General features: G+C 43.6%; 1 long non-coding RNA gene across 1 annotated transcript; it reads left to right on the forward strand.

Annotated features, from left to right (window-relative positions):
- Positions 1-10,734: 10,734 nt before the first annotated feature.
- Positions 10,735-11,179, forward strand: LOC142289830 (uncharacterized). The gene is made up of 3 exons (XR_012750170.1): positions 10,735-10,870; positions 10,956-11,006; positions 11,087-11,179. It is a non-coding gene; the product is annotated as an uncharacterized LOC142289830 (long non-coding RNA).
- Positions 11,180-27,528: the final 16,349 nt, after the last annotated feature.

Consider the following 27,528-nt stretch of genomic DNA (forward strand, 5'->3'; position numbering starts at 1 on the left):
CTAGTATAATGGCTTAGTAACAATGAGTTTGAGTGAGCAAAGGGCAGGAGGGTACAGTGGCAGGGTTGTGGGTCAGTGTACAGGAAAGGAAGCCTCACTTTCTATCCCTCCTAATGGGGAAATGCAGCGAGGAAGTCCCTGACCTTAGCTACACAGACGCTGTTATTTGTAGCTGTTAAAATCTGTTTCCACGGATCTGACTGTCACCTATGGCTCTGAGCCTGCTGTTATTAGCCCTTACAAGGGCTAATAGAAACTTCTATCCCTATTCTGTATAGCGCTGTGTGTAGAGCGTACACAGCAGTATCGGAGACAGGAGCTATGCCAGCGGTGACTGACACCCAGACGCAGAAGAGATAATGGCGTCCGGACAGGCAGATACCCGTTTTTATAATGCAGGGACATGTGACATGGACATCCTATCACACATACCATTGCTTTTTTGGCAAAAAGTCCACTTAGCTGTGTGTGTGTCTGGGATTGGCTGACATGCTGGCCCGCCCCACTACACGCTCGCGCTTAGGGAAGGAAGACAAGGAAAAAAAAAAAATGGTGATCGCCATTATCCCAGCAGCAGTGAAATGAATGCACTGTTCCCGCACACTATACGCTGAAATTTCATAATAGTGTGAGTCACAGAGTGACTTACACTATTTCAGCGGAAAGCCAGCTAGTAATTAGCTTGGCTTTTTGCTGCTAGAACCGTTCTCAAACGTAACTAGAACTATCGAGCTTTAGCAAAAAGCTCGAGTTCTAGTTCAATCTAGAACAGCCCCCAAAATCACTCGAACCGCGAACTGGAGAACCACGAACCGCGAACTTCGCTCAACTCTAATAGGAACTGCAGAAAACCATGGAAATAAACTAGTATAAAACATACCTTTTATTTAGTTAGTTAAAATAACATGATAGTCCAGAAAAAATGTTTCAGTGCTACTTATTGGGTAGGGGGTGATTGATTTTTGTACATTTTTTAGGGGTTGTGGTTTTTTTGTACATACAGTATATACTGTTTACATGGCTAAGGAAGATCACCCCATTATCTATCCCATGTATATCGAAGGACCACAAGGGCCTACAGGGATAGCTAAAGTGGAGCGGGAGCACCAATCTGAAACCTAGGATATTAAGCTTCACTATCAAGCTGAGGATTTATTTAATCGCATGAACGTATATCTTACCATCATATAAAAATAAACACCAGTCGATAGACAATGATTGAAAAATATCAAAAGGATAAAAATCAAATTCGAATATCAAGATTTTCTATATATGCAATAGCATTATCATTTACAGTATAGAAATCATTCTTGTCACCATGGTAGGATCTCAGGGGCCACAGGCTGGGGATATCCAGGTGAGAATAGATTTTAATAGGGCTCCCACACAAGGAGGTAGCACTTAATAATTTTTTCTTGACTATCATCTGTAATTTTAATTAACAAAGTATAAGGTATATTTTATACTAGTATATTTTGGTGAAATATGAATCATTACATTACATATGGCAGATTTCCTATTAGTGCCAACTTATCGGAACCAGTGTGCTATTGAGGCAAGGGATGTGTTTCAGCGCACTTCGGCCCTGTCAGTGAATCTGAGGAATCTCTTCTATAATATAACCACAATCTATGAAGAGAACATAACATTGTGTTGGGAAACTTAGTGTTTTCAAAATTATATCAAGCAAAAAATTATCCCCAAGTCCCCAAGGGTAGTAGACTAAATATTGTCTCAACTAGGTGATCAAGGACATCTGAACTTCTTGTGAAGTGGGAAAAAGAATAATTAAAAAGGTTTATGCAGAATTTCCTTGAAGAATAAAAACTATACTTTGAAAAAACATCAAAAAATTGTCAGAGGTGACAGAGGAGATCCTAAAGCTCCCACAGGATCCTGACTTTGTAAAGCGAAAAACCATTCTTGAGACCAACATTAGCCTTTACAAAGTTTTATAAAATAGCATAAGCAAATAATTTGTAAGAGATTCAGCTGATTTCAAAGACAAAAAGGCCTATCAATTTCTGCATGAAGAAAAACTGGATAGGACTCTGCAAGTACAGGCGTTTCATCCTCTGACATTGGGTTATCTGACTCTAAGAAGGCTTACTCTGGTGATCAGAGATCAAGGGTTGGCCTAAACAGTCAAAGGAGAAACAACTTAGAAGAGGTATGGAGAATAAAGTGAACATAAGAAAAAAAAAAAAGAGCTATTTACCATCTAGAAAAAATTGGGGACCCCAAATTCAATGGGGTACATTAAAGCAAATGGAGTTTTCCACTATACTATGGCAGCATGAATCCCAAATATATACTCCCCTTCCATCTTCTCATCTATCTCAATATTTTTAGAGAGGAGGGATCCCTACAACCTGAGAGACAAATCAATAGACCAAACACAGAGACCCCTATAAATAGTACAGAGGAGAATACAATTATCAACTTAATATCACTTTCTTTAATGGAGCAATGGATACTTGCAAAGGGTCTGTCCTTTATATCCACAAATCACTTTGATGATTTTGAGTGGGTTAAGGATATTAACTTAGTTTCTAGAAAATTAAAATGGAAGAGATTCTTTATGATTCATGACAGGGTGGAATGTCTCAAGTTCGGGATAGAAGAGCAAGACCTTCTGAATGTTAGAATTGTGACTGACCTAATGAACGAAACTATAAGACATATTTGAACAGGACCATTTCCCGACTGTAGGCCATGAAGTACAAAAATGGCCCCTGGCAACAGTATTGAGATATTCACCAAATTTATTACAAAAGATCTTAAGAAACGTAGATTGGAAAGAGGGGGGACATTTCTCTAACATCACACTAATCACATACAGTGAAGAAATAATTATTTGATGCACTGCTGATTTTGCAAGTTTTCCCACCTACAAAGAATGGAGAGGGCTGTCATTTTTATTGTAAGAAGAGTATCAAGAGTATCACATTTCATTATTATTTATTGGGCTTATAGGCACATATAGGCAATAACATGAACACAGATTGGATAAGGGTGACATTTTTATTAGTTGTATGTAGTCACATGAACAGCACCCTCTTGTGGTATAAAATATAAGCACATTTGTCTTAGTTTTGAAAACTGGGACGTTACTATATCAATTTGTTTCTTTATAATGATGTATAATCTTTATATTCATGTATTTTCCTACTGCATATAAATATTCTAATGCGTATATTTACCTATTGTGTGAAACTTATATTCTCTTATATTATATTGTTTCTGTATATGATTCTCTGTGCTGATATGTGAATCTATTATTATCTGTTATGTTGGATTTCACTATCCTTATAGAAATATATTTAAGATTTTGTAGGCCATGAATAAGGTCAAATAGCTGGAAACCTTGACCCAAGAACAGTTATGATATGAAATAAAATATTTAGTTTATTCCATTTGAAATGCCGTGGTATATTTTATTATAGTGGACTCTATTTCTATGACTGAGCACCAACTACATCTGTTGCAAAGAGCTCACCATTACTTCTTCACTGATTACAGCAGACACGGCCAAGTTGAGATTGCTGTGCTTGGCCACATCTGTTACATTAACGTCATGCAGCAGGTGGCTGGCTGGCCCTGTACAGCTGTTGGGAGAGTAGCCTGGGGGCAGTTGCCCCCCTGCCCCTGGGCCCAGCACATGACAATGTTCTTGGGATTGATTGATTAGGTTATCCCCTAACTCATATATAGGAAATTACTTGCAATCCTGAGAATACCCCTTTATGTAAATCACAAAAATCAAACAAATAGTTTCAGGATTAAACAGTAATGTTTTGCTTATTCCTCTCAGTTGATAGTTCAATTTATACAAGATACGTATCCCAACTACTATACACACCATTGTATTTCAATGCCGTTATGAACCCTGAGACCAATCTGCTACTTAGACACTGAACTCTGAAGATTTAATCATGGTTGTTAGCCGACTTGCACATGCGAGATGAGAATTCAACCATACAGAGAGATTTTATGGGTCTCCGCTCTAATTTGAGCCATTTCATCTATTTATTTGAGCTGACTGTGAACAAAATGAGAAGAAATAAGACGAGAGGTTCCGTTAAATGGCTTCCACTGTGCTTCATCGCTCCACAAATGTATGAAGAGTCATCAGATATGTCGTGTTTTACTAATGATGCAGAGCAAATGAACAAGCTTGGCCTTTTTGCCACCTATTACTCTACACGAGACGTACAATTACCACATCTACTGTTTCTGAGAACATTTTACTGGAGCATATCTGGATTTTATAGGTTTAAAATTACATAGCAGGGAAGTAAAAATAGAATGATAGTCTTGGAAATAGAATATGATACATATTTAGAGTAATAACAATGTAACCAAAGATTACAATTCCAACCAATCACCAGCCAACTAATTATCATCACTTCTGTGATCATCACCAATAGAAGTATACATTTTGTTGTGATCATTAACATTTCCTTCCTAAAAAATTACACCTCTTACCATGAGCACTACAAAAAATATATGACAGACACTGTACTAGATATTAGGCTGACACTGATTTCACCACCACCTTGATGGAGACTTGTTGTTAATAGCAAGTAATGCTCAGCCATTGACACAGGTCTGGTTGTCGTAAAGAGGTTGTAGTTAAGGTGGGTAGGGTGGAACTTAAATTTCAAAATCTTGTGGAAGTACATGGAGAAAAGGAGAACATAATTCTATCATTACACTGAGCACAAATGTAATTGAAAAATGTATAGGCAAGGTCATCACCATTTTGCAGGACATAGCAGAGTCAGCCTCTTGCAAAGAAAAACACAACCTCCATAAAGAAATAAAGTCCCTTGTGCAGCAACAGCAGGTTGAAATAACAGGTGGGGAGATTAGTAGCGTAACACTAAAGGCCACTTCACACATAACGAGATCGTACAACGAGATCGTTACTACGTCACAGTTTCTGTGACGCAAGAACGACTTCAATTGCGATCTCGTCATGTTTGACACGTACCAACGATTCACCCCCTGCTGCGAAATCGCTGATCGATGCCGAACAGCTTGGGCCATTTTTGGCTCGTTGGAGTCCTGCTGGGCTGCATGAATCTGTATGTTTGACACCCTATTTACGATTTCGTTGACGACCTAGATGAGATGCACGAAGGCGTGTTGTTGCGTCCCCGTTTCCACGCCCCTTCTGCGCCCATTGGTTGGCGCTGAGAACAATAGTGTGTAGTTACGTCGCCATTTCCGCGCCCCCTCTCTGCAACGATTGGTTAGCAATGAGAACACTATTGCGCTCTGATTGGGTATCGCTTCATGCTTTGTTCCCTTTTGAGTCTTCTAGGAGCAAACCTGTGACTACACCCAGATTCATTCGTGCTTTGTTCCCGCTTGCTTGGTTTTCGGATCAAAGCTGCATCTTCCCTCATTCGTTCCCGAGCGTGTCGCTGTATTACAGATTCATTCGTGCTTTGTTCCCGCTTGCTTGGTTTTCGAATCAAAGCCGCATCTGCACTTGTATATCCCTCATTCGTTCCCGAGCGTGTCGCTGTGAGGATCGAAACTGCGATTATTAATAGATAGCATAGACGGCTGCATTTTCTGGACGTGGTAAGTCATTTTCGTAAAGTCTATGTTACTTGTTCCATGTTTTTGTTATAGTATGGAAAGTATTTGTGTTTATAGATAGTAATTATTTTTGCGGATCATGAAAGTGGTTGGTTGTTATCTGTATACATATTGCCTTTTGTGCGTCCATCGTCCTTTTATGTGTCCTTATCTAGTATTGCTGGTTATTTTGTCTCTCTGCTACAGCCGCCATTTTGTTTCTCTGACACAGTTACAGCCGCTATTTTGTTTCTCTGACACAGTTACAACCGCCATTTTGTTTCTCTGACACAGTTACAGCCGCCATTTTGTTTCTCTGACACAGTTACAGCCGCCATTTTGTTTCTCTGACACAGTTACAGCCGCCATTTTGTTTCTCTGACACAGTTACAGCCGCCATTTTGTTTCTCTGACACAGTTACAGCCGCCATTTTGTTTCTCTGACACAGTTACAGCCGCCATTTTGTTTCTCTGACACAGTTAAAGCCGCCATTTTGTTTCTCTGACACAGTTACAGCCGCCATTTTGTTTCTCTGACACAGTTACAGCCGCCATTTTGTTTCTCTGACACAGTTACAGCCGCCATTTTGTTTCTCTGACACAGTTACAGCCGCCATTTTGTTTCTCTGACACAGTTACAGCCGCCATTTGTTTCTCTGACACAGTTAGAAGTGGTGCACTTCTATGGGGGCGGCCATTTTAGTGTCTCTTTTACACCCCCCCCAAAAAATGTGATTGGTTTATAGCAACTTTTCTCATCTTTACATGTTTTTTTGCAGTGTGGACAACATGAACGACATGCAGCGTGTTGTGCTGGGTGCTGCATTGATGTTTGAGGCCGGTCGGCTACGTGAAGTGGAACAGAGGCGTTCCAAACGAAAGCGCCGCATGTGGACCAGAGAGTGGCTGCAGAAGAGGTACAAATACTCCCACATGCAACTGCTAAGAGAGCTGCAGGAAAATAATCCTCAGGATTTCCGCAAATTTCTGCGGATGTCAGAAGAATCATTTAGCCTTTTACTCGAAAGAGTTACGCCAATTATTCAGCGCAAGAATACAGCGATGCGTGCTGCCTTCCCGGCAGATGAAAGATTGGCAGTCACGCTGCGTTTTCCTGGCCACCGGACGCTCCCTGCAAGACTTACATTTTTCTTCTGCAATTTCAAGGTCCCTGCTCAGTGTTCTTATTCCGGAGACATGTAGAGCAATTTTCCACAGTCTGCGTAACTACATTGAGTTCCCCAAAACTGTGGAGGAATGGCAGAAGATTGCCACCGATTTTGAACACCTTTGGCAGTTCCCAAACTGTGGTGGTGCTTTGGACGGGAAACATGTGCGGATCACTCAACCACTGAACAGCGGCTCCTATTTTTATAACTATAAGGGCTATTTCAGCATCATCCTAATGGCCCTTGTGAATGCCAATTACGAATTTATTGCTGTTGATGTTGGCATGAATGGCCGGGTTTCTGACGGTGGGGTTTTAGAACACACAGGCTTTGGTGAACGTTTGCAAAATGGTGAACTGCATTTGCCCCCCAACTCTGACACTACCGCAAACCTTAACTTTGTATTTGTGGGCGATGAAGCCTTCCCACTTCATCCCAATCTCATGAAACCATTCCCACAGAAAAGTCTAACGGCGGAAAGACAAAGGTTCAATTACAGATTATCAAGGGCACGCAGGGTTGTGGAAAATGCCTTTGGGATAATGGCAAATCGCTTCCGCGTTTTCCACACACCAATTAACCTGAGTCTACCATCAATAGACGCAGTTGTTTTGGCCTGTTGCGCCCTTCACAACTTTCTTCGACGGCGAGATGCTATTACGTACTGTCCAACAGGCTTTGTAGACTCTGATGACTTAAATGGCGAAGTGGTGCTTGGCGAATGGCATTCTGAAGATCCCGCAATCGCAGGACTTCAACCATTGGCGCCCGGCATAAATACCGATGATGCGAAGGCCTGTCGAGAAAAGTACTGCCAATATTTTAATGGTCCTGGTGCAATTACGTGGCAGCATTAGATAAACTTGTATTGAGCACATTTATTATGCTGAGTTTTATTTTCTTGTATTGATTTGTTTTAGAAACTTCACTTCTTAATTTTAAAATATATGGTTACTTGTATTATGTTCATCACATTTATACTAATTTTAAAATATATGGTTACTTGTATTGTTATGTTCATCACATTTATACTAAAATGTCATTTTTGCAAAATTATTACTTTAATAAACAGTTGTTTTAACTTTCCACAAGATTTGTTTGTCATTCATTCACTATTAAGGGCTACTGTGGGGAGCAGTACCACCATTGCTGCCGTTACATCACCCCCGGAGGCCCCATACAGCAGCGGCGGATTAAGGTGGCGTCACGAATATAAACTACAATCACCCCCACTGAAGCCATGACTCCGGCAACCACTTACGACCCCCAGACTAGTCCGGCCCGGCACCGGGTGTCATCACCGCTATCATTGGGCCTCCTGCTCCGGATCGCACATTGAGAGTGAGCGTAGCGAACAACAGCGTGCCAAAATATGTGCCAAACCAGTTGATTTCAACCACATATTACATATGGGTGCACTAAGAAGAAATTGCACAATATATTTTATGTTGAATTTTATCTTGATACCATAGTAGAAATGCTCAATGGTATGACTAAAATTTGTTTTTGGGTTTAAAAGTAAAATGTTCACTTTTAACTTCAACATTGCTTTTCTTTAGGTAAAACCCTGCAAAGGTTTATTTACTTCCTCAATTTGGCGTCCAGCTGTATGATGAATACATCATTTAGGGCTCTTGTACAATTTTTTGATTTCCATGTACCAATGCAATAAAAAAAAAAAACACACAAATTATGAATATGAAGCCTTATATATTTTCATTTGGGGTTTTTAAACGGGGACGTTTGTGCGTCCCTGAAACCTTCAAACGACATCTCTTTTTCGATTTTTTTATAATTGTATGTGCGCTCGCAGTGTGTGATACCACGACCCCTTGACACAGCATTTGCGTCATGGCGCGATCTCATTTCTGCAGCAAAGATCATTCTGATTTGTTAAAAGTGCGTCGCACTTTCACCTTCAAACATAGCATTTGTAATATTTCACAAATCAACAATCCAGCCATGGCCGAAGATGTAATATCGGCGGCCATTGGCTGGAGCAGGATCAACAACGTCCACCCCAATCTGATTGGAGCTAGCGTTCACGTGACGCTATCCGTCGAATCAGATGTGAAGAGGCGTTACCGCGGGTGACGCAACTGCGTTTGCTACGTAGACACACCAGCGAACAATGGCGGCACGCAGGAGGGCAACAGCTTGGGGAGAGGCGGAGGTCCGTTACCTAATTAGAGAAGTGGATGCTCGCGATTATGATTGCCGTGAGGCGCAAGAGCATCCACTTCTCCATAAGAAAGCGGTCGTGCGCAGGATCCAACGTGGGTTGAGGAGGAGATTTCATTTGGAGCGCACCTGCGCCCAGATCCGCAAAAAATTAGCAGATCTGCGGTACCGCTCCAGTGCCCGGATCTCTGCCATACAAGCAGAGTTACAAAACCAAGGTAGGCGCAGATGAGTGTGCCTTGGCAACGTATAATGGTGTTCTTAAATATATATCTATTTATATATATATATATATCTATATCTATCTATCTATCTATCTATATATATATATATATATAGATATATATATATATATATATATATATATATATATATATATATATATATATATATATATATATATATATATATATATATATATATTATAAAAATAAATATATAAATATATAATACATATATAAATAATATATATATATATATATATATATATATATATCTATATATATATTTTTAAATTAAATATATATATAATTCATATTAATTATATATAAATATAAATATAAGAAAATATACATATATAATAAATAATAAATATATAGATTTAAATGTATATATTTATGATATATATATCCTTTTACTTAATTAAAATTATATATATATAATCTATTTTATAGATCGATAGATTTTATATATATATATATATATATATATATATATATATATATATATATATATATATATAATACATATAAAATATATATATATATATATATATATATATATATATATATATAATATAGATACAATTCTAAAAATATATTTAGATATATATATAATAATAAAAATAAATATATACATATAATATATATATAAATAATATATATCTATATATAATTATAAAAATATATAATATATTAATTATATATATATATATAATTATAAAAATAAATATATACAGATAATATTTAAATAATAAATATATATATTTTAATGTATATATATTTATTATATATATATATTTTTTGTTTTCTTTTAAATCATTAAAAGTATTTATATAATATATCGATCTATGTAATAGATCGATAGATAGATTATATATATATAATATGTAACAGATCTATATATAGAGATCTATTGCATAGATCGATAGATACACCGACACTTGTGGTACGGGCTAATTACACTGACACTCGGGACACAGGGAAATTACGCAGACAGTAGGCTCTCTACACCAAGATTTTCCATGAACTGACAACCCTCTATCAGCACACAGTTTTCATATGTTCTGATATACCTCTTGTCCTTGGCACCCAGCTTCGCCATGCTTGGCAAAACATCATTCCCTCACCACCCAGCTTTTCCCATATCAGAGAGAGCATGGCAAAGCCGGGTGCTGTGGGTAGTGGGTCTTTTTCCCTCAGCACAAAAAAATTCCATCTCCTGCTTGTATTTTTGTCCCCCCTCATATCTAGTTCTCCAAATACAATATTGGCCCCCACATAGCCTTCCATATAGTATAAAGGGTTCCACATAACCCTTCAGATATTAGAATGCATCCCATAGTCCTCCATGAACTGTAATGAATTTCCTAGAGTTCTCCATGAAGTTTCATTCACCCCAGAGTTCTCCATATATTATACTGCACCACATAGTCCACAATGTGTTCAAATTCACCCCCATAGTCATGGTATAAGGTAGGCTACGTAGTCCGCCATATATTTCAATGTACCCCCCACAGTCCTATATGTATCATAACGCAACCACATTAAACTTTATATTTTCTTAAGAACCCCCAGAGGAGCAAGGGGCCGCAGAGGAGGGAGAGCATGTGCCCGAGCCCCCGGTGGATCTACAGCCACCAGAGGAGGAGGAGGAGGAGGAGGAGGAGGAGTACCACCCACAGGGGCCACCGGCCGGATCGGCCCCCGGTAATTTTTTAATATAACATTAACGCCATATAAAGTACAAAACAAAAAGCTGTTGAGTACTATAAAGTGTTTTTTGTTATCATAGATGCTAGTCCAGGCTCCATAAGTGAGTCTGTATCGGACGAGGGGGATAACCGTAAGTCATGAATCTCCTACTTTGTAATAATAAGCAGAAATAAAAATTATGATTTATTAATTTTACCATTCCCTCCATAGGCATACCCACTTTGGCCGAAATCATGTCCTCCCAAAGAAGGATTATGTCGGCCCACAGGAGGCTGATGGCCAAAGTGGAGCGGCATGCGGCGCTGCTGGCCCGTTATGTGGCTGGCCAAGGGGAGGGCAGCAGCAACTAACGTTTTTTTTTTTTTTTTGTTATTGTATACATATACATGTGTTATAAAAAATTTGAAATTGATATCTGCTGTTTGGTATGTCTCATTGCATAAAGCAAGTTAACAGCTATCACCACTCACAAACTCACCACTCACAAACATCATATTACATGTAGGCATCTGTATAGATGCACCAATCCCATTATCCACGAGGGGGTGACTAGGCTTTACTGGTTGTTTGCTGTACATGAGTGTGGGGGTTGTGTGGTGGTATGCCAATGAGGGTGGAGTATGGTACAATCTCTGTAACTACCGTGTTTTGCCAGGGCATCACAACCATATGCTGAATTAAGTAACGCAGGCAGCAAGATTGAACCAACATAAATTTATTATTACAATGAAAATATAACAATCAATTAAAATTAATCTCAAATAACAAAACAACAACAATAACAAAATTTAGTGGCCGTCTTCATATTGGTTGACATATTCAGGCCGGGTGGGAGATGACAGTTGGCTTAAAAATGAATCATTTGAATACCTGGGATAATGTTGGGGGGGAAACTGTGGGGGGGATACTGTGGGGGGTGGTCAAGCTGCAAGCGTGGTGGATGCATCCTGTTTGGTGTACTTTGCAGGGGCTGGCGAGGAATCCATGTCGAAGAATGATGGGGCTGGTTTAACTTGCATATCGTGTCATTGTCATCAAGTTCTCCTCGGCCTGCCTTTCTTAGGACTTCCAACATCAGTCTTTCGGCTTGCTCCCTCTGTGTGGAATCCAATTTGCAGAGTCTGTCCGATGCAAATGCGGCAAAGCTATCCACTGGAGGGCTTTTTGGCTGTGATAGCAGTTGGGTTGCCAAAGAATAAAATTCAGCCGATGTCACAGGGGTGTTGGCCTTCTTTTTGCGTAACTGTCTTCGCCGCATTTCACCAGAGGGTGCAGGTGCCTCATTATCCTCCACAATAGGCTCGCTCAATGTGGTGGGGTTCTCATTCAATTGGGGCCTCACCATATCTGTCTGAGGGTTCTGCGGGAACAGAAAAATAAATGTTAATTAAAAGTCATACATTAATAGTTAGTAAATTTAATTAAAGTGTGACAAAATTGTATTGGAGTGTACTTATCTGAACTGGAAGGGATAACATTTCCAAACTGCACAATAAATCATGGTAACAATAAGTTACTATTTTGTGTTCCTCAATGGCATGTACATAAAAAGTTTGAATACTATGTAACGTGAAGCAAATAAGGTACTTACATCTACAACAGCGGAGGTGTTGTCATCGATCGGGATGTCATCGTTTTCAATGTCTGCTTCCAGGTCTACGTTTCTTTGGTAGGAGCTTTCCATCATTCGTGGTAGCTCCTGGTCCCTTGTGAATTCCAGGAGATTGAAATACCACAAGGGAGAAACATACACCTGGTCAGTGCCGGCCCCTGACTTTTTTGATTTGTCCACCTTATTTGCTTCTTTCTTATATACAGTCCTCAAGCCTTGTATCTTCTTTTTTACTACTTTGACATCCACCGCCTCGCCTCCACTGTGTTTTTTAAAAAGCTCCACCAGTTGGGCATAGGCGGCTTGTTTTTTTATTCTGTCAGAATATTCTGTGGATTTGATTCTCCACAAGCAGGGCAGTGATTTATACAATTCCAGCAGCTCACGCACAAAGTCTTCTTTGTTATAATAAGCCATCTGAAATAAAGAATGAAAAATTTATATGTAAACATAAAAGAAGTTGCAATAAACCGATCACAATTTTTGGTTATGGTGTGGCAGAGACTAAAATGGCCGCCCCCTATGTGTGGCAGAAACACAAAATGGCGGCTGTAGCTGAGAGACAAAAGATGAAAAAAATCCAGCACTCAAAGCATTCAACTGAAATTGTTTTATATTTTATTCATGGATCTGTGTAATTATTAAAGACGTTTCGGTCATCCGACCTTCATCAGTTTACACAGAAAAGGTTCTGTAGACAGTATGTGACATTGACTGCAGACCGGGACGGGCAGCTTTTTCCTCTGGTCCAGCTTTTTCATATATTTCTACAGAACCTTTTCTGTGTAAACTGATGAAGGTCGGATGACCGAAACGTCTTTAATAATTACAGAGATCCATGAATAAAATATAAAACAATTTCAGTTAAATGCTTTGAGTGCTGGATTTTTTTCATTTTTTGATCTGGGGTGGGACCCTATCCAAGCACCAGCGACTATAGAAGGAGTGCCACATTTCTATATTTTATTTAATGAGAGACAAAAGAGCCAGCAATGCTAGGATAGGACACATTACAAACAGCACTATGGAGAGACCCCTCTTTAAAAGGCATTATACGCACACAGATAAAAGCCAGCAACTTTAATTAACTCACATAATAAATATTAACATATATCTAACAGCAATCAACTCACATAATAAATATTAACATATATCTAACAGCAAGAACATTATTCAAAAAAAAGCCCACCCCCCCCAACAAGAAAAAAGACCTACCTTTTCAAAGAAGTGTATATCAATGTAGAATCCAAGCGGAATCGCAAATACGATCTCACCGACACTCGAGAGCACTGCAAGGATACTCCAGGTGCAATTGCGGCTTCGATCCGAAAAACACACCAACAAAGCGACCGGGTACAATGGACGAAGGAATCAGGGTGGAGACGCAGGTTCTATCTCAAAGCAAAGCGCAAAAGAAGTGACAAAGGGTGGACGCGATCCAAAATTTAACCGCTAGATACGCCCCCTGCATGCCCAATCAGAACGCAGTATTGGCCGCCAATGAAAGCGGAGGGGGGTATGGAAAAGGCGACGCAAATGCACGCCTACGTGACTCACTGCATAATGGGATTGGAATCGTTAACATAGTAGCTGTGTGACAGGGTCCTTATCAATCAGAGCGGAGGGGGTGGAAAAGGCGACGCCCGCCCGGCCGCCCAATCAGAACGCAGTATTGGCCGCCAAAGAAAGCGGAGGGGGGTATGGAAAAGGCGACGCAAATGCACGCCTACGTGACTCACTGCATAATGGGATTGGAATCGTTAACATAGTAGCTGTGTGACAGGGTCCTTATCAATCAGAGCGGAGGGGGTGGAAAAAGCGCCGCCCGCCCGGCCGCCCAATCAGAACGCAGTATTGGCCGCCAATGAAAGCGGAAAAGGCGACACAAATGCACGCCTACGTGACTCACTGCATTTTACTACATAGTAGCTGTGTGACAGGGTCCCAGCGATTTGAAAGATCGTTATACGGGACGCATGCTCGTTCATAGACTCGTTATGTGTGACACCCAACATGCGATTTCAACAACGACTCATAAACGATCCAGAAAGTGTGACGTAGTAGCGATCTCGTTCACGATCTCGTTATGTGTGACTGGACCTTAAGTGATCCCAACTCCCCCAGGAGTGAGAATCTCATTTGCTGCAGAGCAGCCATAGGCATCAAGGCCTGTGATTACCAGGCTCTACTGGAACCAGTCTATTCAGATAGCAGAGCTACTGTTATGACAGCCAGGGGGATTGTTGATGTCAAAAAGGGCAGGGTTCCAGTATGGCTCCTGAACTGTGGGGAGGAGGAAGCTTCCTTGGTCCGTTATGCCACCATAGCCAAACTGTTTGCAGTCAGTAACAATGATATTCAGGCTGCAGGATCCTTGACTTTGTCCAAGTCAATGGAGGAGAACGGCTCCTTGGTTAAGTTGGAGGACTGGTGGCAAAAGATGCATGTTGGCATTGATTCCACCCCCTTTAAGTAAACACCCCTTAGATTTTGGGCAGGTAGAGGGCATACAACATATATCCCCATAGGAGATCATCCCTTGACGCATCTGGAGACTGCCAGGCTCTGCGCCTTGGAACAACGGTGGATGGTTCAGTTATCTAACTACAAGTTCATCATTAAATACCGAGCTGGCACCAAGAATGCAAACACAGATGCCTTGTCCTGCATGCCGAATCCTTCTGATCCAGTAAAAGATCCAGCAGGCCTGGAGGAGATAGAGAACATTCCACAAACTGGGTATATCCCAAGTTTCCAACCGTATGACAGGAAGGAGTCTAGCCATCCAAGAGGTCTCCCTTAATCCACTACCCCAACATGGGTGGGAAGAGGGTAAGAGCAGTGATCCGACTATATGCCTTGTCAAAGAACTCCTTGGTGCAGCAAATTCATCTTTGGCTCCTGATGCACCTGCAGATATCCAACAGTTGTGGAAAGAAAGAAAGAAGCTTTGTACTTTTGAAGGTAAGTCTACAAGAACAGGTGCAAAGGCATTTCAGGAGTATTTCTGTAGACCACATGGATTCCCAGATCAAGTGCTCATAGAGAGAGGTCTGGCCTTGGAAGCAGAAGTCTTCAAAATAATTTTGCCCCATATATGGATGTAAGAAGATCAGAATCAGAATCAGAATCACACCATATCACCCACAAGGCAATGGTCTTTGCGAAAAAATGAACCATCTGGTTATCAATTTATTGCAGACCCTACTGTTGCAAGAAAATAACCAATGGCCTGAGAAACTGCCAGAGCTGATCAAAATGTACAACCACATTTCAACCATTTTGACAGGATATGCCCCAGGTTACTTGATGCAAGCATGGCCAGGAAAACTCCCATTGACCTAGAGATGGGAGTCATAACTCCAGAAACGATATCCAGCCAGTTAGACACAAATTGGAACATAGAAAGACAACTGCAGTATAGGAACGTTCAACAATGCGTAGAACAGAGTCTGGCACAAACTACGCAAAAACAAAAACCTTTAATAGAAACACTGTCGCAATTCCCTTATCACCAGGTGAACAAGATTACATAAAAAGAGAAGAAAGCACAAGTGTGATGACCAATGGGAGGCTCAGCCTTACACTGTACTACCATCTAACCATAACAACAGCAAAGTGTGCACCATCTCAAAAGATGGAGGACATACATATACTACTGTATCCAGGGATGATCTAAAAGTATGTCCAGCCCAATTGCTCAAAAAAGTGGAAACTAGAGAAGTTCCCTAGCCAATGGAAGAAGTGGACATGAGGGTTTGCACCATCCTAGGTGAATTTCCCTGTTTGTGGCTGTAATTCAACAATGTGGTAGTAGTCCCAGTGATGCTGTTTCCACCACAACCTTTACTAGAAAACTTGCTAGCAGTGCGCATGCTGTACCTGTGGTAAGTTTAAGGAGTCATAAAGGTTTGCCCAGCATTCCCATTTGTTCAGGTCACAGCGTAGTACTCAGGGACAAACCCCTTATCACTATAAAGTTGATTTATAGAGTATGAAACTTGTATATTTGATTTGTATTATAATTGACTTATGCCTAAAGGCCGCTTTACACGCTACAATATATCTTACGATGTGTCGGCGGGGTCACGTCGTAAGTGACGCACATCTGGCATCATAAGGTACATTGTAGCATGTAACAGCTACGTGCGATTGCGATTGAACGGTAAAACGTTCATCGCATGCACGTCGTTCATTTCCTAAAAAATGAACGTCAGGTTGTTCATCGTACCCGGGATAGCACACATCGCAGTGTGTGACACCCCGGGAACGATGAACAGATCTTACCTACATCTTGCGGCTCCCACCGGCAATGCGGAAGGAAGAAAGTGGGCGGGAAGTTTACGTCCCGCTCATCTCCGCCCCTCCGCTTCTATTGGCCGGCTGCCGCGTGACGACGCTGTGACGCCGAACGTCCCTCCCACTCCAGGAAGTGGATGTTCGCCGCCCACAGCGAGGTCGTATGGATGGGTAAGTGCGTGTGACGGGAAATAATCGCTTGTGTGACACGGGCAACAAAATTGAATGTGTCGCACATACGATGGGGGCGGGTACGATCGCATACAATATCGTATGCAGAATTGAAAGTTGTAAAGCAGGTTTTATGTAACATTATTGAAAAATGTTGTGAGATGTGAGCTGTTAGAAACCATTACAATTTTCTCACTACAAGAACTCTTCTAAGGACTTCCAAACCAAAAAAGAACATGTTTCATCGTGCCTTGTCAGGCAACCATCCAAAATAGCCAGTACAGTGAAATTTTATATTATGGTCTGTGTGCCCTGCAGCTGCACTCGGAGATGATCAAAAGTGGTTTGGGTCTGTAATCAAAAAAGGTAATAAAACTGTTATTTTGTTTTATTTTAGACAGGAGTTCAAATAAGTAGTCCAAGGACGTACTATTCTTAACTAGAAAGGAATGTGGTGCCCTGTGCCTGAGTCGGCACACAGCATAGCTGTTACGGTTGCTGTGGCACTGGAGACTATATTCGGATTTCTTGCTACTGCACATGTGCAAGCGCTGGAGACTAAGTCCTATCTTGGAGCCATTGCACATGTGCGGGTGACATCATCGCTGACACGTGGTCACATGTCTCTGACACCTTCTATGCCGATTGGTCGCAGGTCATGTGCTTGTGATGCTTTGCTCGGTGATAGGCCAGCGTGACGTCATTGCTGTCATTCTGGCAGCGGATTGGCTCTGGTGTCCTCCATCTTGGATGAGGCACAGAGTCTATATAAGACCCTGACACACGCTGTTCGGCGCTCAGTCCTCTTGGTTCCTGCATAGGAGTAGACGCTCTGTGCATGTCCCTTGCGGCACCTATTCTATCTAGGTGAGCGTTATCAGTAGGGTAACGCTCTTGTACCTTGCAGCTTATGCTGTGGTCCGTATCCTCGCACCTTAGTGGAGCGGACATAGGCAGGTGCTTGCTGCACATGGTCTGACTGGGCCTTGTGGTTCAACTCTGAGGTGAGCGCTATCGGTAGGGTAGCGCTCCTGTACCTTTCAGCCGTACTGTTGTCCGTGTCCTCGCACCTTAGTAGAGCGGACATAGGTAGGTTAGGTGGTCGTTGCCTTCTAGGGTAACGCTCCACTACGCTGCCTCCTGCAGCAGTCCGTATCCTCGCACACTAGGGGAGCGGTCATAGGCAGGAGTTTCAAGCTAGCAGCCTTGCTGCTTTCCGTATCCTTGCACCACAAGTGGAGCGGACATAGGTACGTGCCATATTGCACACACTACACCTAGTCTCTGTGACTGTTAACTGAGACAGGTGCTTTCACGCTCACAGACTGTGAGACTTCTATGCACTTTTATGTTGTATTCCTCACTCTTTTGCATTTCCACTAATATGTTATTCTAATAAGGTAGTCGCTGTGACTTAGACAGTATACGCCGCTATTGGTCTTGGTGACACTGTGACGCAACAGTGTCAGTACCGCTTTGGTGGTACAGGTTTACCCTATCCTCGGCCATACTCTGCAGCAGAGCTCTGCACGGTGGACCCTGACTGTCGGATAGCCTTCCATTCCCTTATTATCCGACAGCCCCCGTAACATTAAGACTGAGCCAAGGGTCTGGCAGAGATGGCACAGTATTAGAGTTGAGCGCGGTTCTAGGTTCGTGGTTCTCCAGTTCGCGGCTCGAGTGATTTTGGGGGCTGTTCTAGATCGAACTAGAACTCGAGCTTTTTGCAAAAGCTCGATAGTTCTAGATACGTTCGAGAACGGTTCTAGCAGCAAAAAAACCAGCTAATTCCTAGCTGGCTTTCCGCTGTAATAGTGTTAGTCACTCTGTGACTCACACTATTATGAAATTTCAGTGTATAGTGTGCGGGAACAGCGCCTTCAGATCACTGCTGGATGGATAATGGCGATCGCCATTTTTTTTTTTTTTTCCTTGTCTTCCTTCCCTAAGCGTGCGCGTGTAGTGGGGAGGGCCAGCATGTCAGCCAATCCCAGACACACACACAGCTAAGTGGACTTTTAGCCAGAGAAGCAACGGCATGTGTGATAGGTAGTCATGAGCGAGCATGCTTGTCACTACTCGGTACTCGCACGAGTATCGCTGTACTCGGGCTGCTCGGCGGGGACCGAGTAATCTCGCGATACTCGTGCTGTACTCGTGGTCTTCATTTCTGCATGTTGGCGCTCTTTTGAGAGCCAGCCCTCATGCAGGGATTGGCTGGCAGACCACTGCAATGCCACAGCCCTGTTAGTTGTGGAATTGCAGTGATTGGCCGGCCTGCACAGCGTGACCGAGCCTTTATATCGGCCGGCGCGCTGTGCTCTGCTCACAACTATCCAGACAGTCAGTGCAGGGAGAGTGTCGCTGATTCAGGGAAAGCTAGTGGCATCCTAAACGTGGCTGTTGGACTGTTGTCTAGTCACACTAGTGCAAAGACATTTGCAGCACCTCTACCTGCATTGCACACTCCAACTCATTATAACTAAGCCATTATACTAGCAAACACTCAGTGTACCTAGTGGCATCCTAAACGTGGCTGTTGGACTGTTGTCTAGTCCCACTAGTGCAAAGACATTTGCAGCACCTCTGCCTGCATTGCACACTCCAACTCATTATAACTAAGCCATTATACTAGCAATTTTTGCTGCAAGTTTAAGGGCCGTAGTTGCATTGTCAGGGATATTTATTCTTTATTATTCTGCTGTTAATAAAGCTAGACCACCGCTGCAATCTACACCACCTCTCAATTTTTACTACCACATTTTCAGTGCACAATCTTGTCGCAATCAACATGAGTGGCAAAATGACAGATGCTGGTGTAAAGGGGGAAGAGGCTTGCTGGAAAAGGAAAAAAAGGGTTTGTCCGTGGGGAAGGTGGCAAAGCTCCATTATCATCTGCTGAAGATAGACCATCTACCAGCAAAAGTAAGATGCCTACTACTTACCGTGGACAATCCGATGTGCTCCCTTTTTTACGGACACGAACAACAGGAACAAAGGTAGATGATGGCCAAAAAAGATAAATGCTTGAATGGATCTCAAGTGGTCCAACAAGTGCCCTCTCAGCCAGTTCAAGTACCGCATCCAAAAAACACCAGTCCTCTGAGTTGTCATCCCAATCAAACTTGCTTTCTCCCAGCTCTGAAGTCTCCATCCGCCCTGCACAGTATGGTGGAACTGAGATGGCTGAGTCTGCAGAGCTGTTCAGTCACACTATAGTCTGGGAATCAGAGGTCTGCTCCCAAGCTACAGTGAGTACAGACCAGGAAATGGTCTGCAGTGATGCCCAGAACCTTTGTGACTCTGATTCAGGCCGTGAGGACCAAGTTTCTGAGCATAATGTTGACCCTTTGTCACAAACTGTAACACCTGTGGTTATAGACAATGAGGAACATACTGATGAAGATGAGACTCAGATAACCGATTGGGATGACAACTTAAACATTCGGTCAGGGCAAGAAGAGGCTCGGTCTGAGGGTGAGGGGAGTGCAAACACAACAATTGATGATGAAGTTCTAGATCCCACCTACTGTCAACCCCCAGTCATGCACTCGAGGAGGTCAACAGAGGCGGTGGAGGAGGATGCAACCGACGACGAAGTTACCTTGCGCCTTCCTGGACAGAGTCGGAGCACTGGTAGCACGTCTACAACTGCATCATCAGCCACCACTCTGCCTCTGAGCACTAGTCGGGGGGGCTCAGCAGGTCGCATGCCCTCTAAGCCTTGCCTAGCCTGGTCCTTTTTTGACATAGAAAAAGATCGCCTAAATTATGTGATGTGTAAAATTTGTCGTGATTCTGTTAGTAGAGGTCAAAACCTCAGCAGTTTGACAACTTCTTCCATGAATCGTCACATGAATAAATATCATAGGTCCCGGTGGGAAGCTCACTGTGCTGCAATGCGGCCTAGCGGAGCGAACCATCCACGGCCTACCCCTTCCAGTGCATCCGCGCGCTCTTCATCTTCTAGGACTGTGGGGACAGCTGTCACACCTGGTTTTCCACGCACAACTTCCACCACTGTAACCGCAACAGGCACTTTGCTTGGTAGGTCGTCAGTTGGTTTGGAAGGGGAAACAAGTGAGTGTGTACAGCTCTCTCAGACATTGATAGCACCAACGTTGGATGAAGACAACATCATGTCTCCGCCTGCACTTTCCTCACAAACCTGCATTTTTCCAGGGACACCCTACTCAACACCGTGTAAACACAGCGGCCAGATCTCTGTCCCTCAGATGTGGTCAAATAAAAGGCCATTTCCTGCGACCCATGACAAAGCTAAGAGGTTGACTCTATCCCTCTGTAAGCTCTTGGCTACCGAAATGCTGCCTTTCCGCCTAGTGGACACACAGGATTTTAGAGACCTTATGTCTGTCGCTGTGCCCCAGTACCAGATGCCTAGTCACCACTACTTCTCTAAGAAAGGTGTGCCCGCGCTACACCAGCATGTCGCACACAACATCACCGCTTCCTTGAGAAACTCTGTGTGTGAACGGGTGCATTTCACCACCGATACTTGGACCAGTAAGCATGGACAGGAACGTTACATGTCGCTGACTGGGCACTGGGTAACTATGGTGATAGATGGTGAAGGGTCTGCTGCACAAGTCTTGCCGTCCCCACAACTTGTGTGTCAATCCTCTGTCTGTCCAAGTTCCGCCACTGTTTCTGCCTCCTCCACCTCATCTGGGTCCTCCACCTCCGCCCCAAGCCTGCCTGGTCAGGCCACCAGCGTTCTCACTGTGCAGAAGGAATCACGCACCCCTCATTACTATGCTGGCAGCAGAGCGCAACGGCATCAGGCGGTCTTTAGCTTGACATGTCTTGGGAATAGGAGTCACACAGCTGAGGAGTTGTGGTCAGCTCTGCGGTCAGAGTTTAATAAATGGTTGTCTCCACTCAACCTGCAGCCTGGTAAGGCTGTGTGCGACAATGCTGCAAACCTGGGTGCGGCCCTTCGCCTGGGCAAGGTGACACACGTGCCTTGTATGGCTCACGTGTTGAACCTTGTCGTGCAGCAATTCTTAACACACTATCCCGGCCTAGATGGCCTTCTGACCAGGGCACGAAAACTGTCTGCTCACTTCCGCCGTTCAACCGCCGGAGCTGAGCGACTTGCATCTCTCCAGAAGTCTTTCGGCCTGCCGGTTCATCGCCTGAAATGCGATGTGGCGACACGCTGGAATTCGACTCTCCACATGTTACAGCGACTGTGGCAGCACCGCCGAGCCCTGGTGCAATACGTCATAACGTATAGCCTGGGCCAACGAGATGCAGAGGTGGGACAGATCACCCTGATGGAGTAGTCTCAGATCAAGGACCTATGCACCCTTCTGCAGAGTTTCGACATGGCGACGAATATGTTTAGCGCTGACAATGCCATTATCAGCATGACAATTCCAGTCATTTACATGCTGGAGCACACGCTAAACACTATTCAGAGTCAGGGGGTGGGACAACAGGAAGGGGAGGAACTGCAGGAGGATTCATATGCGCAAGGGACAACAACATCACCAAGGTCCAGACGTTCATCATCACCAACGCAGCAGGCATGGTACCATGGGGATCAGGGATCAACAAGGGCACATAGTAGCAGGCGAAATGTTGAGGAAGCTGCAGGAGAACATGAAGAAATGGAGGACGAACTGTCCATGGACATGGAAGACTCAGCAGATGAGGGAGACCTTGGTCAAATTTCAGTTGAAAGAGGTTGGGGGTAGATGTCAGAGGAAGAAAAAACGGGTAGCACCTCTATGCCACAAACACAGCGTGGACTTGGTCCGCATGGCTGCGCAAGACACATGAGTGCCTTCTTGTTGCACTACCTCCAACATGACCCTCGTATTGTCAAAATTAGAAGTGATGATGACTACTGGATTGCCACTCTATTAGATCCCCGGTACAAGTCCAAATTTTGTGACATAATTCCAGCCATAGAAAGGGACGCACGTATGCAGGAGTATCAGCAGAAGCTGTTACTCGATCTTAGCTCGGCTTTTCCACCAAACAACCGTGCAGGTGCAGGGAGTGATTCTCCCAGTTGTAACTTGACAAACATGGGACGGTCTCGTCATCTTCAACAGTCTACCCGTACCAGTAGGACTGTATCTGGTGCTGGTAACAGCAATTTTATGGAATCTTTTCATAATTTTTTTAGACCCTCCTTTGCAAGGCCACCAGAGACAACAAATCTGACACATAGTCAACGGCTGGAGAGGATGATACAGGAGTATCTCCAAATGAACATCGATGCCATGACTTTGCAAATGGAGCCTTGCTCATTTTGGGCTTCAAATCTAGAAAAATGGCCAGAGCTCTCCAGTTACGCCTTGGATATTTTGTCGTGTCCAGCTGCCAGCGTTGTCTCTGAATGTGTCTTCAGTGCTGCTGGGTGTGTGCTGACAGATAAGCGCACGCGTCTGTCCAGTGACAATGTGGACAGACTGACGTTCATCAAAATGAACAAGTCATGGATCCAGAAGGAATTTACTACCCCTGTGTCATCCTGGGGAGAGTAAATGCTTGTGGATTTGGAATGAGCTTGATGCAAATCAAAACATCCTGTTTGCAACTAGGGCACAAGTGCTGCCACTGATGGGGTGTCTGTGTGGCCCAATTTTTTGAAAAAAGGGAGACTCCGCTTGGAGTAACCCTTGCTTGCTGTGTTTTTTTTAAATGAGCCAAGATGAACAGAGCTGGGATCAGGAAAGACTTTGCTACCTACCCCGGTGTCATCCTGGGGACGGTTAAGAATAGCGTATTTTTGAATGTGCTTGATGCAAATCAAAACATCCTGTTTGCAACTATGGCACAAGTGCTGCCACTGATGGGGTGTCTATGTGGCCCAATTTTTTGAAAAAAGGGAGACTCCGCTTGGAGTAACCCTTGCTTGCTGTGTTTTTTAAAATGAGCCAAGATGAACAGAGCTGGGATCAGGAAAGACTTTGCTACCTACCCCGGTGTCATCCTGGGGACGGTTAAGAATAGCGTATTTTTGAATGTGCTTGATGCAAATCAAAACATCCTGTTTGCAACTAGGGCACAAGTGCTGCTACTGATGGGGTGTCTGTGTGGCCCAATTTTTTGAAAAAAGGGAGACTCCGCTTGAAGTAACCCTTGCTTGCTGTGTTTTTTTAAATGAGCCAAGATGAACAGAGCTGGGATCAGGAAAGACTTTGCTACCTACCCCAGTGTCATCCTGGGGACGGTTAAGAATAGCGTATTTTTGAATGTGCTTGATGCAAATCAAAACATCCTGTTTGCAACTAGGGCACAAGTGCTGCCACTGATAAGGTGTCTGTGTGGCCCAATTTTTTGAAAAAAGGGAGACTCCGCTTGAAGTAACCCTTGCTTGCTGTGTTTTTTAAAATGAGCCAAGATGAACAGAGCTGGGATCAGGAAAGACTTTGCTACCTACCCCGGTGTCATCCTGGGGACGGTTAAGAATAGCGTATTTTTGAATGTGCTTGATGCAAATCAAAACATCCTGTTTGCAACTAGGGCACAAGTGCTGCCACTGATGGGGTGTCTGTGTGGCCCAATTTTTTGAAAAAAGGGAGACTCCGCTTGGAGTAACCCTTGCTTGCTGTGTTTTTTAAAAATGATCCAAGATGAACAGAGCTGGGATCAGGAAAGACTTTGCTACCTACCCCGGTGTCATCCTGGGGACGGTTAAGAATAGCGTATTTTTGAATGTGCTTGATGCAAATCAAAACATCCTGTTTGCAACTAGGGCACAAGTGCTGCTACTGATAAGGTGTCTGTGTGGGGCCCAATTTTTGGAAAAAAGGGAGACTCCGCTTGGAGTAACCCTTGCTTGCTGTGTTTTTTAAAATGAGCCAAGATGAACAGAGCTGGGATGAGGAAAGAATTTGCTACCTACCCCGGTGTCATCCTGGGGACGGTTAAGTATGGCGTATTTTTGAATGTGCTTGATGCAAATCTAGATGTGAAGTGTACAACTAGGGCACAAGTGCTGCCACTGAATGGGTGGGTGTGTGTGGGGCACAATTTTTTGAAAAAAGGGAGACTCCGCTTGGAGTAACCCTTGCTTGCTGTGTTTTTTAAAAATCATCCAAGATGAACAGAGCTGGGATCAGGAAAGACTTTGCTACCTACCCCGGTGTCATCCTGGGGACGGTTAAGAATAGCGTATTTTTGAATGTGCTTGATGCAAATCAAAACATCCTGTTTGCAACTAGGGCACAAGTGCTGCCACTGATGGGGTGTCTGTGTGGCCCAATTTTTTGAAAAAAGGGAGACTCCGCTTGGAGTAACCCTTGCTTGCTGTGTTTTTTAAAATGATGAACAGATGAACAGAGCTGGGATCAGGAAAGACTTTGCTACCTACCCCGGTGTCATCCTGGGGACGGTTAAGTATGGCGTATTTTTGAATGTGCTTGATGCAAATCTAGCTGTGAAGTGTACAACTGGGGCACAAGTGCTGCCACTGAAGGGGTGTCTGCATGGCCCAATTTTTGGAAAAAAGGGAGACTCCGCTTGGAGTCACCTTGCGTTGTTTTACATGATTTTAGAAGGGCATGCCATGCCTATATCTGTGTCTCGTCCTCTTTTTCCTCGTAACGCTGTTTTGTTTTCACATGAGAATTTGTCCTTGTCACTTTCCCATGTGTTTGTGTTGTGAGTTGTTTGTCACCTTTTGGACACCTTTGAGGGTGTTTTCTAGGTGTTTTTATGTGTTTGTGATTGCCTGCCATTGTTTCCTATGCAGTTCGAGTTCGGTTCGTCGAACGTTCGACGAACCGAACTCGAACGGGAGCTCCGTTCGGCGAACCGACCTCGAGCCGAACCGCAACCGGTTCGCTCATCTCCACACAGTATCAACAATTACATCAGTATATACAGGTTCTTGAAGCAAGGCTCAAGACTGTAGAGGATAAACCTCAAACTTTGGTGTCTCGCTACATGACCCACGACTTGCTCTACCCAACAGATAATCTGGTGATGCCAGGTCTTGTCGTGGGTTCATAAGCCAGTGTCAGATTCACCTTGAGGTTAATTCCTCTCACTTCTCTACGGAAAGGTCCAAAGTAGGCTTTATTATATCCCTGCTTCAGGATAATGCCTTAGAGTGGGCTACTCCCTTATGGGAGCGCTCTGATTTGGTTACTCAGAGACATCAAGACTTCTTTGATGCTCTTAAAGCGGTGTTCATGGGACCGCAGGTTACCCATGATACGGCTTTGAGACTGCTAGATCTGTCTCAAGGTTCGTTATCTACCAGCTCTTATGCCATTGCTTTTCGTACCTTGGTAGCAGAGTTAAGGTGGCTTTACACACTGCAACATCGCAAATGACATCGCTGTAACGTCACCGGTTTTGTGACGTTATAGCGACCTCCCCAGCGACATTCCAGTGTGTGAAACACATCAGCGACCTGGCGCCTGCTGCGAAGTTGTGATCGCTATAAATCGTTCAGGACCATTCTTTGGTCCTTTGTTTCCCGCTGTGCAGCAAAGTTTTAGTGTGTAAAGGGGACTTTACAGCGACTTCGTTAGCGACTTTCCTTTCAAAAAGCTGCTTTACAACGTCCACAATGACTAGCTAGGTCGTTCTGCAGGTCCGGATCGCTGTTGCGTCGTTGGCCAGGTTTGCCTGTTTGACAGCTCACCAGAGACTTTGTAGCGATCCTGGCCAGGTTGGGATTGCTGGTGGGATCGCTAGAAGGTTTCAGTGTGTAAAAGGGCCTTTAGACTGGCCTGAGAAGGTGTAAATACCTATCTTCTGGAGGGGTCTTGCAGGCTATGTCAAAGATGCTCTTGCTATTCGGGAAGTTCCTCCTTCTCTGGAGGACTTAATTACGGTAGCAACTAGGATCGATGTGCGCCATAAGGAACGTAGACTCGAGGTTACCTTGTCACGTCCCAAGCGTCGAATTGGTTCAGATGCTGTGGTTCCTTCTCCATCTTCCTCAGCATCTGAGACATCTCCTACTCCCATGGAGTTGGGTTATACTACTTCCCGACCTCGTAAGGCGGGCTCTCCTATCTGTTACATATGTCGTCAGGCTGGGCACTATGCCAACAAGTGTCCTAGCCGTCAGGGAAACTCCCAGGCCTAGTAACCATTAGAGGGGGGTTACTAGAGACGCCTTCTGCACCCTCTAAGTGTAGTGTCCCAGGTCAGCTCTCATTCTCTGAGAATACATGGCCTATTATGGCTTTTGTGGATTCCGGAGCTGACGGGACTTTTGTGTCCTCAGGATTTGTAAAGAGACACAATATTCCCTCTATCATGTTAGAGGCGCCTATTTCTGTCCGGGTTGTTAATGGGACTATGTTGTCTGACTCCATTACATTGAGGACAGTTCCCTTGCGCCTTTCCCTGTCTCATGGTCACATAGAGGAGATTTCTTTTCTTGTTTTGCCTGAGGGTATAGACGACGTACTTCTGGGTCTCCCCTGGTTTCGGACTCATGCTCCTCTAATTGACTGGGAGTCCGACAGCATTATTAGTTGGGGTTCGAAATGTCAGTCCCGATGTCTTCCCTTACCACCTAAGGTCGTTGTGGTTGCATCAACTGATCTCTCTCCCTTACCTACACCCTATT

The sequence above is a fragment of the Anomaloglossus baeobatrachus genome, chromosome 2 (assembly GCF_048569485.1).
Source record: "Anomaloglossus baeobatrachus isolate aAnoBae1 chromosome 2, aAnoBae1.hap1, whole genome shotgun sequence".
Lineage (NCBI taxonomy): Eukaryota > Metazoa > Chordata > Amphibia > Anura > Aromobatidae > Anomaloglossus > Anomaloglossus baeobatrachus.